Genomic DNA, 16,393 nt, shown 5'->3' on the forward strand with positions numbered 1-16,393 from the left:
ATCTAATTCAGATTGGGAACAAGTTTAGTGAAGTGAGTGGAAGAGAGAGAGACAGGAAAGCACATAGAAAGGCTAGGATGTGGGAGTGGGGACTATTTAGTGCCGTTGAATGGCAGATTGAATGTTCAAATCACAACTTTTAGGAAAATGCTGCTGATTGGCTGCATGGACTAATTGGCAATAGATTTATTTTGGGGTCATGGTAGAATTTTGTCACGAAATATAATATGTTTAGTTCATGAACAGATGTGCAAATTATGACTTTCATTTATTTGTGTTTTTTGATTGTGATATACAAACATTACAATCTTTCAAAAATGGAGAGCCTTTACTTTTATTGTACTTATTTTTTGTGTGTGCTGTCAAACAATTAATTACGATTAATCACATCCAAGATAAATATTTTGTAATACACACACAAATATATATATATATACATACATACACACACGCACACACACACACACACACACACACACACACACATATATATATATATATATATATATATATATATATATATATATATATATATATATATATACATACAGGTTTACTGTGTATATTTATGTGTAAATACACAGACAAACTACATAAATACAAAAAAATACAAATATTTTCTGATTTCTATATATATAATTACATTTACACATCATCTGTATTATATATAAATGTTAATAAATAAATATAAACAAATATGTTATACAATATAGCAATGCACATATTTATATACACAGTACACACAAATATATTTTGTAAATATGAACTTTTATTTTGGATGCGATTAAGTCACGAATAATCGTTTGACAGCATATTGATATGATGTGTATAGTTATAGTCAGAATTATTAGCCCCTCTTTGATTTTTTTTTTTTTTTTCACAAAATATGTTTAACAGCTCAAGGAAATTTTCACAGTTTGTTAATATTTTTTCTTATGAGTTTTATTTTGGCTGGAATAAAAGCAGTTTTACATTTTTTTAAAAGCCATTTTAAGGACAAAATTATTAGCCCCTCGAAGCTATTTTTTCAATAGTCTAGAACATCAGACCATCTTTATACAATAACTTGACTAATTACCCTAACCTGCCTAGTTAATTTAATTAGCCTAACTAAGCCTTTAAATGTCACTTTAAGCAGTATTGGAGTGGCTTGAAAAAAATCAAGTAAAATATTATTTACTGTCATCATGGCAAAGATAAAATAAATCACTTATTATGAGTTATTAAAAGTATTATGTTTAAAATTATTGTGTTGAAAAAAAACTTGTTAAACAAAAATTGGGGGGAAAACAGGGGGGCTAATAATTCTGAATTCAACTATATATATATATATATATATATATATATATATATATATATATATATATATATATATATATATATATATATATATATATATATATACATACATACAGAGAGAGAGAGAGACACTAGATCTTTCAGTTTTTCCCCCAACACTTTCATTTCCACCAAGGTAGATTATCTTGATTAATTCTGAATTAATAATCAGCAAAGACTGAAAATCGTGCCAAACAACACCAGTTTTTCCTTCCGATAACACCATTTTCATTTCAGTATTTAAGATAACATTTAAGATAACGCTAATATTTTCTCCTTAGATCTTTTTAATTACTTTTTTAATTTAACCAACAAAAACATAAGCTTATTGCTGTGTGTCATAAGCTTTATTGCTGTGTGTTTCCAATTAGAGCTAGTCATGAAACAGACATCATTTGTTATTATTAATCATCAGCTCAGCTTAAATATGACATCTCTTCAGACAGACACATCAGTCTACGCTTCAGTTTCCGGTTCAGTCAGGTTTTAAAGCTTTATTGTGGCCCTTTGCTGTGGTGTATTTAAAGACGCTGGTGAAGCTTTACAAGAATCTCTCAACCAAATATCAGTCTGCGTCTGATGGGGCTGGAATTTCACACGGCAGACTTTAAAGTGATGATTCACCAACAGAAGCTGCTCTTTACGCAGGTTTTTGAAGTGTGAGATACACCTCTGAGTCTCTCGTGTCCTTATATAGAAAGTAAAGAAAGCTGCTTTACCCAACTTAATAGACTTCATGAAAACAAGTTCATTGTTATGGCTACTGCTATGGAAAATACATTCAATAAAACAACTTGTATATGGTCAGGAAATGTGAAATGTTATGGATTTAAACACATGACTTTGGTTTGAAGAATGTGTCACAGGAAGTGTGATAAGACTGGCTAATTGTGTGAAAAATGTTAAAGGTTTCAGACATTTATTAGAGCAGAGGTTTAGTTAAGGTTGTGTTAAATTCGCATGTTTACACTTAAAATAATTTCTGCAGACTTCACACTTTTTTACATTGTTTAAAGAGGTTGCTAAAAAAAAAATGGAGTAAAAAACAATTAAATTTCATTTTTTTTTTAATGTTTGATGCAAAATGACTTTTTTATTCATAATGCTTTATTTTCTAGAACAGGAATTGCATCAGGCTATGGTCACATAGTATGGAAGCTTGTTTTAACTAAAAAAGTAGGAACAATTTGTCTTTTTTTAGCTTGTGGCTGTAACATTTTTTCTTCACAATTCTGAGTTTTTATTTCACACACAGTTCTGATTTTTCCTTATAATTTTTTATATTGAAGTTTTATATTAAATCTATATTGCCAGTAAAGTAATTTAAAGGTGCATGACATTTACATGACATTTATTGCCGTACTACTGAAAGCAGCAGCAGATAATTCACCTCAGATCTTGAAAATAAAACGTAAATAAAATAAAACGTTTGAAATTGAACTTTAGAACTGTGACTCAATGCAAACCAAACACATGTCATTAATCCAGAACATTTAATAATGTTCATTTAATAATGTTAAATAGCTTTAATATAATTAGATTGTAAAATTGACCATTTTGTGGAGTGCAGTGAGTGCACTATTTTGTGATTCTGAATGGCTGTATTTAAATTTCTGTTTTGTTTCGTCTGATGCAAACAGCCACTGCAAATCTCGTCATGTAGCATGATGTTGGGCTACAATGTAACCTGCTCATCCAATGTTTACATTAGGTATATTATATTATTTGTTAATTAAAAATCCCCTTATGTGTAACTCTGAATCTACGTCTCATTTTGGAGGCTGCTACTGTCCACTGGAGTTCACATTTTGGTCACGGACACACACTTTGAGAGCCTTTCTGAGTGAATGAATGAAATATGCTGTTTTCCACCAAGGCAACACAGGGTGCTGAAATATGATTGGCTAAAGTGGCATTGGGCGGGTTGAAAAAACTAAAACCAAGACAGATGTTCCAGCATGTAATGCACATTTTCAAAGCAGAATATTTGATTTTAGCATTATTTTTCCAATAAACAAGAATGTTCACTTAGCATGTTTCTTAAAAATCTTCAAACACATTAATATGCTTTAGAATAATCAAAAATGTACATACAGCACCTTTAAGCTTACATTTTAAAATTTTTACTACACTTAATAAAAAAGACATAATCAAAGTTATAATAAACCCAAGATGTAACCCAAATAAACAATGCTGCACTATAAAGTAAGTGTGTAGTAACTGTATTTACAACTCTTTGTTAATGAATGCTACAGCATAGTGTTGTATTAACTATTGTAAGCAGTCCTGTCCATTGTTATATACATTTTGGTCACACATATTTGATTGGTATTCTAAGGCTTATAGTAAATCTTTACCATCTGATGCAGAACCTGCCATTTTCAGATATTTACATCACATTTCTCATCACCCAGACAGACTCCAGCAGTCTTTGTCTTTGGGTATGATTGTGGCTAAAAGGCTTGTGCTGTGGCATTGGAAGTCATCCTCAATGCCTTTATCTTAAAGTTGGATTCAGGACATGATTTCGCTAACACAGATAGAAATCTAGAAATAGATTTCTGAGAACTCATTCCTTAAACAAAAATTTTCAGTGTCTGGGGTTTATTATTTCAATATCTGGGTGGACAAACTAGACACTCAACCTCTGTGGATTCTTCAGAGACTTAATTTATCTATTTTATTTATTTATTTATTTATTTCAAATTCTTTCTTTTATTTAGTTTCTGTTGTCACCCGCTAAACTGTGTTGTCATTGGGGTTTTGCTCATTTACTCATGTGCTTCTCTGTGGTTGTTCTTAAAAAATTCATTCATTTTATTTTCGGCTAAGTCCCTTTATGAATGAACCGCCAACTCACCCAGCATATGTTTTACACAGCAGATGCATCACTCGGAAACACACATATTCTCTACTATTCTCGCACATACACACTGGATAATTTTTAGCTTTCCCAATTCACCTATTCACCATGTCTTTGGACTTTGGGGGAAACCCACGCGAACACGGGGAGAACATGCAAACTCTACACAGAAATGCCAACTGACCCAGTTGATGCTTAAACCAGCGACTTGTTGCTGTGAGGCGAAAGATTTTAATTGAATCTTTCCTCTTGAAAGATTCAATTAAATGAAATGAATATAAATTTGTTCGATCTCATTGGTACATTTTTGTATAGGGTTTGCTGATCTGCCAGTGGAGAGTAGGGTAGCTGGGGTTTGGAGACACGTCTTCCTTTTAAATTTGTATGTTTTTATACAAATGAAATTGTATGAATTTGTAGGATTAAGCCACTTTTCTGACAGTATCTAAAACAGTTACACATGCTTTTGTGATCGAGCTGGAAATTTCTGATTGAAATTTGTTTCATACAACAATTTTTTTTTAGTGTAGGACGTTTCTTAGAGCTACATCTACAAAATGCACCTTATAAAACCAGCAATATATTCACATGTGCGAACTATAAACCATGTGTGCAAAAGAGAAGCTTAATTACTTGGAAAGCCCTGTTAGGGTCAACTGAAAACTTGTGTCTGGTCACACAAACCATGCTTGTTGATTCTCATATACTAGCACATTGTTGCCTTATGTCGCTACATTGCGAATCCAACTCAGAGGTCTCACCGGTTACCGTTCTGCTTTATTTCCATATATATTCGGTCAGTCAGTGAATTGGCGCTATTGTCTGTGCTTAGAGGTGAAAAGTTGATGTACATGGTTTATAATGTTGTAGGTCAGTGAACGGGGCTGAGTTTGTTGGGGCAGTGGGTTTTACACTCCTCTGGAGACTAGTTAACAGTCATCAACAGGTAAAGTGGTGACATCATCTGTACTGCAACAACAATAGTGTATGTGTTTGGCTTAAATGTTGCTAAATTGTATAATTCCTTAATGATCTAAATGTGTTTGAATGAATATTTATTTGTATTTTTAGACAAATATATTTATTAATTTTGGTACTTACACAGTTTACTTGATTTTTTTAACATAAATGTTTATAAAGGTTAATACTTGCACAGTTTATTACGGCTTTGCAGTTTATTAATTGATTCAGCACATTTATAAACATATTCATTTCAATAACCAATTTCTGATAAATGCTTTTACTCCCTCACTGACTCTTGCACTAGGTTGCACATTTGCACTATAGACACTTTCTTAATCACTCCATGTCTCTTGCAAATATTGTGCATTTCAAATTGCGCTTCACAGAGGGTTTAATTATCTCTCCTGCTCAATATCACGCACTACATTGTTAAGTCTCATATAAAAGTACTTATATAGCCTGTCTATGTGGAAATCTTAAAGTATCTTAAAGTATCTTAAAGTATATGTTATGCATATGTTTTTAAATAGCTCTTATGTCCAGTGTTGTGTTTGTATTTATGATTAATTCATGTAGTGCTTAATTTATTTCTCTGTATGTCCACACATGTAGCAGAATGACAATAAAGCTCAAAGCTCAAAGACTTGACTTAAAATAAAACAAATAAGAATTTTTCCACTGGAAAATATATAATCTGAAATACTGTAAACAATTTTTTTGCTCCATTAAATTATTAGAAAAAGTATATATATAAATATATTAACATTACCTTCGAATTATGAAAGGATCTATCTGAAATTTTTGTCAAAATTAACCTTATAGCCAGCGCCCCGAAGAGGACACACTGAGTAGCTGTTTTTCCACATGTCAATGTTTACATCGCTTTACCATGGTACTTACACATGAAAACAGAATCTTTGTAGTAAAAAGCAAGTCATTTTAAACACAGCCGTGGCTCATGATGAAAACTATAGCCTATAGGTGACCTATTATTTATAAGCGGAAGTTATGTTACATCTCCAAAGCTTGTAAAAACAAAAAACAGCATATTTTAAATTAACAAATATAATTCAATAATTCATTTAAAGCATATAATTTTATAAATATAATTCAATATTTCATATAAAGCATATAATTCAATAAATATTGCCATATTATTCATTCATTCATTCATTTTCTTGTCGGCTTAGTCCCTTTATTAATCCGGGGTCGCCACATCGGAATGAACCGCCAACTTATCTAGCAAGTTTTTACGCAGCGGATGCCCTTCCAGCCGCAACCCATCTCTGGGAAATATTGCCATATTAATTACATATAATTAACAGCTGTACTGGTTAAAATATTTAGCAAAACCTTGTATGCTTAATTTAAACAAGAAATATTCATCCCTAAACAATGAATAAATGATATTGAAAGCAAACATTTAATTTTTTCAAGCATCAACATATTTTTACAACACCAAATTCTTATTATTTTAATTAAATTAATGAGAAGACTGATTGTATTTCTTAAAAAGTAATGCTTCAATTAATGATCTGCCAGATCATTAATTCATGATTACCATTAATTCATCATTAAATCATGCAGAATATGACTTTTTAGAATTAGAAGTTTCTATTTGCATTTGCCTTTTTTTTTTTTAACCCAGTTTGCTAATTAAAGAGAATTTTGATAATACATTTAGGGTTTCTGTCATGTTAATGTATGAAAGAGAACTGTTACACACATAGGGCTCTATTTTGACGGTCCATGCGCAAAGTGCAAAGCACAGAGCGCAAACGCATTAAGGGCGTGTCAGAATCCACTTTTGCTAATTTAAGGAAAAATTACCGTTGCCCATGGTCTAAAAGGGTTGAGCTTATTTTCTTAATGAGTTATAGGTGCGTTTTGAGAATAAACCAATCAGAGTCTCATCTCCCATTCTCTTTAAGAGCCAGTTGCATCGCACCATAGCGCGTTTGCTAATTACATGACGGCTTTGTAAGTGGAAAAACGGAATGCTTCACTAGCAAGAAAATAGTTAAAGCATCTGCAGCGCGAGAATGAGAGAAGGCCTCTCATTATCTACTTTCACTTTCGCTCTGGTGGAAGGGGAAACCTTGTACGCACAGACATCAATTTGCCTATTAATATTAATTTTGTTTGTTAAGCGCAAAGATTTGTTTCAAAACTATTTCTAAATTCTGTTCTAATTTCAGTTCTAATAATAACGAAGTGTGGTCAAAAACCTGAGTTATATCCTAAAACACATGCTGTGCCCCATATGGTCTAGACCTGACAGGTGGGCAAATCTAAGCTTGTTTTTAATAAAACAAATATAAATTTGGATATAATAAATAATACTGCTAATAATAATAATAAATAATTAATAATAAATAATAATAATAACATTATACAAAAGCATTGTTATGAATAATTGTTATGAATAAACTGAAAAAGCCCCGCGAGATGAAGAAGGCATGAAAGTATGGTTTCTATATTTATGTAGGCTAGAAAATATGTTTTGTAATATTTTAATCATTTATATTTATGTCCTATATATATCCTTATTATATCTTATATATATCCTTAATATTTTAATTATTTTTCATATGTAAAGATATTTGCGTATTGCTCTACATCTTGTGTGTATTAAGCAGTGTGTAAGCTAGGCGCACAACTAACGCGCTCTGCACTGGACTATAGCCTGGCTTTGTTCTGGTCTATTGAAAACTATTATAGTTTTCCAAAATAGCAACGCGCCAGCAATGCGCCTCAGAACACCTTCCTTTTTAGACCAAAACGCCTATGGGCGCACATTTGAGCGCAAATGCATTTGCTATTTAAACAGTGTGCTGCAACACGTCAAAACGACTCTTGCGCCATGTTGAAACTAGCGAACAATTGCGTCGCGCCTTGCGCCACATTGCGCTGGGTGTATGATAGGGCCCATATTGTTTGCTATATGTAATGCTAAACTCTGAAGCTCAATATCTAAAAATCCTTCAGAACGCAGATAAAACCTTATAATTCCAAGGCACCAAATATAACATGAAAAAAAAATATATATGAAAAATTGCTTGTATCTGAGAATATGTATAAACACCTTATACTATATATCGGTGTGTGCATATATTCATTTAATTAATACAAAAATTAACTATCTATAATATTTTTCATTGAGAAAAATTTTAAAGTGAAAATATTTTTATAAAGAATGTATATTGAATGATTTTAAAATCTAAACTAAAATTAAATAACTACAAGCAAAAAGGTCACTGGTTCGAGCCTCGGCTGGGTCAGTTGGCATTTCTGTGTGGAGTTTGCATGTTCTCTCCGTGACCACGTGGATTTCCTCCAGGTGCTCCAGTTAAGCTAATTTGTCTGTAGTGTATGTGTGTATGGATGTTTCCCAGTGATAGGTTGCAGCTGGAAGGCCATCCGGTGCGTAAAACATATGCTGGATAAGTTGGTGGTTCATTCCGCTGTGGCAACCCCACATTAATAAATGGACTAAGCCGAAAAGTAAATGAATGAATAAATAAATCAATTGCAATACATAAAATGTGCTATTATAATATGAAATATATAATGTGATAAAGACATTGCAGTATAAATCTAAAGTGAAGATGATTTGACTTTTACAGCCACAAGAGATGTTGTTTTTGAGTGTCACCATGACACACACAGTATGTGATTATTCACATCAGGAGTCCTGAAGCTCTCCATGTTTGCTCAAGTGCTGCTCTGAAATGAAAGCCACAAACACACATTCATCAGACTGAACACATGCTGGCTTGCTTATTTTGCGGAGCAGCTTGTGGAGGGAATCGAAAACAGTAGCGTTTTCTTTGAGGTGACACATTTCAAGCTGCTCAGGGACTGCTGATGCTGCAGTTTTCTGCATGTGATGAGGTCATCATGGGATAGAAACACCTTCACATATGACTGAAATGTGGCTCACACCCCCTGCTCTATTAATGCTTTATGAATCAAACTTATTTGGATATACAAGAATAAAGAATATATTATATTGCATAATACAGTTGCATATTGTTCATATATTTTTAGTACTCTGCAATGGAGACAAAAACTGCACTTATTTTTAATATTTAATCATTTAAAATTAAAGATGAATAAACGTCATGAATGGTAATATTAGAGCTCAATCAATCATCAAGCTGAAATTTTTGCAGTGTCTTTATGATTAATTGAGCATTAGTGCCAATGTTTTCAGTAGACCTGTCTTCTGATTAAGCTTCTGGCTTATGGAAACATATGATTCATTAAGGACAAAAATATTCCTGCTGTCGGTCATTTGCTTAGTCATAACCTGACTGAAAATGCTCATAAACAATGCTTTGTCTGTCTATCTGTCTGTCTATATATCATCCAAGGGGATGCTGCACCGGTGGTGGTGTGGAGAGACCCCCTCTTGATTGTGAAGCACTTTGGGTGTATCGTCATACACAATAAATGCGCTATATAAATGCACATCAACTACTTACATTCTGTCTGTTTGTCTGTCTGTCTCATCTATTTTATCAATCTTTGTAATTCTGTCTTTCTATCATTCTGCCTTTCATCTATCGGTAACACTTTACAATAAGGTTCATTCGATAATGAATTTACTAACATGAACTAATCATGAACAACACATGTACAGCATTTATTAATCATAATTGAACATTTACTAATGCATTATTAACATCCAAGTCCATGCTTGTTAATATTAGTTAATGCACCTTGAATTAACATGAACTAACAATGACCTACTGTATTTTCATTAACTAACGTTAACTAACATGAACAAATACAGTAGTAATTGTATGATTTATTGTTTGTTTATGTTAGTAAATGCATTAATTAACATTAACTAATGAACCTTATTGTAAAGTGTGAGCCATCTATCTATTTGTCTGTCTTTATCATTCTAACTATCATCTGCTTGTTTATCATTTCTTTCATTCATTATTCGGCCGAGACTTTTCTCAAGCCAACATTTTATTTTTGATCATATTTAAACTGATTTATTTTTATGTGTGTGTTGATGGTCCAGCATGTATCTTGCATTTGAAGATCAGTTGTGACTTTTGCTGCAGTTGTGATTGTCCTCTTTGAACCAAGCTCAGGTCTTGAACCCAAACTTTCACCACGTGCTGTCTCCAGTGTGAAGCAGGGCCTGGATCTGAACAAGCTTCCCATTCGGACTGCTCAACAGGGTATTGACACAGTATTTTGCTGTCCGTTGAAGAGGGAAGGCAGTCTTTTTTACTGGACTTCATTTAAATGAATGTAGGCTTTATGAGATGTTACAGCCACAGACCCCTACTGCCATATATGAGCATTCAGTGGCCAGCTGACAGGTTACGGATATAAATGAAAAATAATTATCAATAAATTAATATGCTTTATTAGGCTTTACACTATATATATATATATATATATATATATATATATATATATATATATATATATATATATATATATATATATATATATATATATATATATAAAAATATATTCCAAGGCGACAAATATAATATTAAAATAAATAAATAATTAAAAACTGCTTGTATCTGAGAATACATATAAACATGATGTAATATATATCTGTGTGTGCATATATTCATTTATTAATACAAAAAAATATTATTTTCATAATATTTTTCATTGAATTAATTTTTAAGTGAACATATTGTTATATTGAATGATTTGAAAAAATCTAAACTAATAAATTAATTGACTTAAAGCAAAAAGGTCACTGATTCAAGCCACGGCTGGGTCAATTGGCATTTCTGTGTGGGGTTTGCATGTTCTCCTCTTGACCACGTGGGTTTCCTCCAGGTTCTCCAGTTCTCCACAGTCCAAAGACATGTGCTATAGGTAAATTGGGTATGCTTAATTGTCGGTAGTGTATGTGTGTGAATGACTGTATATGGATGTTTCCTAGTGATGGGTTCTAGATATATATATATATATATATATATATATATATATATATATATATATATATATATATATATATGAATGAGTAGTTGTGTATACACAAGTAGCAGTGCCTATATCAGCATTTTGTAGGATTAACTACTTTCTTCTACTTTATAATTTCTAGTGTTTGAATGACTCCATAGCGTAATGTCTAAAGTGATGACAAAACAGGTGATTTTGCTCACATTTTAAGATTATAAGACTGAACGTGACATGAAATCAGTCTACAGAGATATCTCCTTACAGTATTACAGTCTATTACAGTCCACAGTATTTCACTGTACAATTGGGATATCAAATTAATTAACCCTGAAAAAAGCAGCTAAACGCTACTAGATTACTGTTGTGTTTGTTATAAGGAAAAATGCTAAACACATTTGGGCATTTCTTCTTTCTTTTTGCCAACACAACACACATTCCTGATATGCGAGTCCCATCTCACACTCAATACACTATAATTATATGGTATAAATAATACAGCACTACAACATAGAGAGAGAGAGATGGACTTCTAATATCTTAGAACATCTGATGGCTGTTAGCCAAAGACGTCTACGGTTGGCATTGAAAGCAGTGTGGTGTACAGTAAAATTTAAGTTTTCTATTCTTTGACTTTCGATTTTGGCATCCTACCGCACAACACGACATGTTTGTTTTTGCAACCGGTCTTTTTTTGAACCCCCCCCTGTTTATTTTTTCCCTCAGTTTCTCTTTAACGGAGAGAACAACACATTTCTAAACATAATAGTTTTAATAACTCATTTCTAATAACGGATTTATTCTATCTTTGCCATGATGACATTGCATAATATTTTACTAGATATTTTTTAAGACGCTTCTATACAGCTTAAAGTGACATTTAAAGGCTTAATTAGGTTAACTAGGCAGATTAGGGTAAATAGGCAAGTTATTGTGTAATGATGGTCTGTTCTGTAGACTTTCCAAAAATATATAGCTTAAAGGGGCTAATAATTTTGTCCTTAAAATAGGTAAAAAAAAAAATAAAATTGCTTTTATACTAGCCGAAATAAAACAAATAAGGCTTTCTCCAGAAGAAAAAACATTATCAGACATACTGTAAAAATTTCCTTCCCTGTTAAACATCATTTGAAAAATATTTAAAAAGTACAAAACATTCAAAGGGGGGCTAATAATTCTGACTTCAACTGTATATCAACATTTATCAAAAAGAGTTTATATATAAATATGATGACATATAGCCTATATTTATAAAGTCCAAAAAAAATTTCCAGCTTTTGATGAATATGCGAATTACTGGTTTGTTGAGAGTTTGTTGTTGTATTAGAGATAAGTTATATTGATTAAATATTATATATAATAATTACATAATGGTTTCAGCGTATTATAACAGCTTGTCACAGTGATAAGTAGTAATTCGGCAAAATTAACATTGAAGTGATCGGCGTTCATCTGACAGGTCCATTTATGATAGCACCCTTCCAATGGATATTAGATAATACAAAATGGCCAAGCATCCAGCCTACAATTTGAATGTCTCATACAACTCCAAGTGATTTTACAAGAGAGAAGTTAAATGCCTACAAGTCTTTGGATGCCAAAAATATTGTTCTGCGTGGTCATGTGCAAGAAATCATGCTCCATGATTACCAGATTCAAAACTATGTAGTGCTAAAAACCGAGATTCTGTCTAGCCAATGACAAGGAAGGAAGATGGAGCTGCACAAGGACTGGGTAATCATCAACAAGTAAAACAACTGCATTCTGACAGTGAACTGCACCTGTACAGCAGGGTATGTGAGCTGACATGTTTATATTTTATTCTAAAGATTCAGTGTCCGTAGTTTTATTAACCATATTTAACTGTTTTTGCTGAAATCATTGCTGCGATCAAAAACAAGTAATGTGAATGAATCAGCATAGCGTGAACTTACCTGGTATAAAAAAAAAAAAAAAAAACTGTAGAGTTGAACTTTTTAATTAGGTCCTCACTCCATTCAGCTCCTCTGATGGCTGTTAGCCAAAAATGTCTGCGGTTGGCATTGAAAGCAGTGTGGTGTACAGTAAAATTTAAGTTTTCTATTCTTGGACTTTCGATTTTGGCATCCTACCGCACAAAACGACATGTTTGCTTTTGCAACCGGTCTTTTTTTGCAACCGATATGCACGGTTCAACCCCTGTGACGTCATGTGTGACGTAGGTTGGTAATAAATTGCCCTATAGGCTACTTATGATGATACTTTACATTTAAGTACAGGAGTTTTCTTTTTACTTTTTAAGAACAGTGCCATTTTTAACTAATTTTAAAAAACACATTTTAATTTAAAAATTTTTTTTAACCTGTAAGCACAGTGCACTGTTAATGTTTTAACTATTTATATTGTTTAAAGTGACTGAAAAAAATAAATATTCATAATAATTGGAATTAATCTGCCTCAGTTTTTAACTGTGCAGAGCTCTAGCTGCTTAATTAGGCCTGCTACGCTTTTGTATTTTACTAGCAGAGACCCTTTTTTCTGAAGTGGTACTTGGTGAATAAAGTTTGGGAACCACTGATGTAAAGTGTTACAGATATTGTAAACAATGTTGGTAGCCATTGACTTCCATATAAGCGAAAAATAGTGCAAGTAACCGGTTTTAAACATTGTTCAAAATATCTTCTTTTGTGTTCAAAAGAAGAAGGAATCTCAAACGGGTTTGTAACAACTTGAGGGTGAGTAAACCATGTCAGAAGTGTCCTGTTTTGGTGAACTATCTCTTTAATAGTTATGGTTTCGCCCGTCCTGCAGGCGGCGCTCTACAGGGTTTGTTTTCTTCTCCAGCGCCTGTCAACAGTTTGCTGAAGGTAAGTTCACGCGCAGCTCCAGTTTCACACTGACAGCAGACAAGGAAGTCTTAACGCTGTCCTCCAGCAACAGTTCCTCTTTCAAACAAGTAAGTACCAGATAATACAAACCATGACATTCTGCGGTTGTTTTCTTGTTTTGCACTACATAAAGTTTGTTTAGTGGAGTTTTAAGAAGCTGTGAGAGTTCGTGTGAAGTGATGGAGCGCAGCAACACTTGTTTGAAATGTCAGACGACTCGATGAAAGAATGATGTTTTGCGCAATATAATCTCGCACTGTGTGCATGAAGCTCTTGTTTGACGAACACATTAATAATTGTGTTGTGTGCTGTCGTTTTGGTTGTTATTATGGCTTAGAAGATGGAAACAGATGCTGTCAGTATACTGTCATTTATGAAGGAGCCCGACTGCTTCTCATTGGTCAGTCAGTCATTGCGTTTAGGTTTAACGTTACGTTTTATCATTTGGCAGACGCTTTTATCCAACTTACAAACAAGGACAATACAAGTAAAGCAACAGAAGACGAAAAATGTGTTTAAATGCATTTTATGTGTGAGTGAGTGTGTGTGTGGGGGGGGGTTTGAGTCAGAAGGTCAGATAAAACATTTTTTGTATAGAAGATAAAGTTCCAATAAGGACTTATAAGATCAAGGTCATAATATTATAAAGAAAACAGAATATAGAATAGTTAAAAGAGTTCAAACGGAGTGTTTAAAAAACCCTTTTGCATGAGAAACTACTTCCACAATTGCTTCACATCTGCAGCTGACGTCTAAACAGCAGAAACAGTTGCTAATTCACAAGCTTTACTTTAAGCTATTTGAATGATTATTTAGTGCAATGTCTAAAGTCGTGACAAAACAGGTGATTTTGCTCTTCTTTTAGGATCATAAGGCTGAACGGCATGAAATGCCATCAGTCTACAGAGATTTCCCAGTATTTCTCTGTTGCAGTCGGAAATCACAACAATTAACCTCGAAAAAGCCGAAGCAAAGCAAACACTAGCAGATCACTATGGTATAAATACAGCACTACAACATATAAAAGAGACAGATCAACTTCACTGAGTTTTTTCCTCTCCTAAAGGACATATTATGTGGTCTCTGTCGTCATCTTTCATTTTTGTCTTGCCTAAAAAAGCCTCAAAAGTACATTATGTTGTCTAACAGCTGCAATATTTGTCTGTTGATCTGCTATCTCTCTGTGTGGGTGGAGTAATACACAAGGGTGAAGGCTCTACCGGTGCTGTTATTGCAGAATATCACACGGCCAATAGGATTCGAGAACCAGACAGAACTGTTGAGTGAAATTAAATTATAAAGTGAACGTGATTTTGAGAGAGCATTTATAAAAATGTAAAGCATTTAGCATTATAGACAAGAATTAAAGGCTAGAACGAAATATTGATTAGTGTTTTGAAGTGTTTTTATTTTAAAAAGATATAGAATAGGAAACATATTAGTAACTAATATTGTTAAAGAGGCAGAATTGTTTATATATATATGGAGTAGAAAGTTCAATAAAGAGAATTAGTAATAGAATTGTTGATAAAAAATTTGTGATTGACATTACACAGAACAGGGCGGCACGGTGGCGCAGTGGCTAGCACTGTCTCCTCCCAGCAAGAAGGTCACTGGTTCGAGCTGGCATTTCTGTGCGGAGATTGCATGTTCTCACCGTGTTGGGGTGGGTTACCTCCGTGTGCTCTGGTTTCCCCCAGAGTCCAAATACATGGGCTATAAGTGAATTGTAATAATCTAAATTGGTTATGTGTGGGAGTGAATGCAAGAGTGTGGGTGTTACCCAGTGCTGGGTCTTGGCTGTAAGGGCATCCGCTGCGTAAAACACATGCTGAATAAGTTGTCGGTTCATTCCGCTGTGGCGATCCCTGCTTAATAAAGGGACTAAGCAGAAAGGAAAATTAACGAATTATTGATTTACACAGAACAATATATATATAACAGAACAGAATATAAGTATAAAATAATATGTCGTTAGATATGCAAGTGTTAGCAAAAAATCTGTTGTCTACAGCCCTTGTAAGTAGCTATCAGCCAAGTCATTCCACCAGAGAGAAGCAGTGAAGGTAATGGTTCATTTCCAGTGAGTGGTACAGTTCACATTTGTTTCCATTTTTTTTTACACTCAAAAGTGCTAAAATAGCGAACAATACCACTTTTTTGGAACTCCTTCGTCAGTGCACATAGCACAACAATACAATACCAAAACAATGGAGCTAGACATACTGCTGAATGCCATTGGTTTACAGAGAATCGTCACCAGCGCATGCTACAAGCTAGGGAAACAAAAACACAGGAAGCAGCATTTTTAAATACACAGCCTAGACTTGAATACAATGATTGATGAACCATGGTTGACCCAATCGCAGACTAAATTTGTTTTCTTGTCACAAACAGCCACATGCCAAGAAGC

General features: G+C 33.4%; 1 protein-coding gene across 23 annotated transcripts in view; it reads left to right on the forward strand.

The window, feature by feature from the left end:
• The first annotated feature begins 13,985 nt into the window (after positions 1 to 13,985).
• ppip5k1b (diphosphoinositol pentakisphosphate kinase 1b) overlaps positions 13,986 to 16,393 on the forward strand; it is a 109,024-nt gene continuing 106,616 nt past the window's right edge. For all 23 annotated transcript variants that reach the window (XM_087312113.1, XM_087312126.1, XM_087312131.1 and 20 more), the window contains exon 1: positions 13,986 to 14,048. The gene's annotated coding sequence lies outside the window, so the exon portion shown is untranslated. The remainder of the gene's footprint in view (positions 14,049 to 16,393) is intronic.

This window comes from Danio rerio, chromosome 25 (assembly GCF_052040795.2).
Source record: "Danio rerio strain M-AB ecotype USA chromosome 25, GRCz13ab, whole genome shotgun sequence".
NCBI classification, from domain to species: Eukaryota; Metazoa; Chordata; class Actinopteri; order Cypriniformes; family Danionidae; genus Danio; species Danio rerio.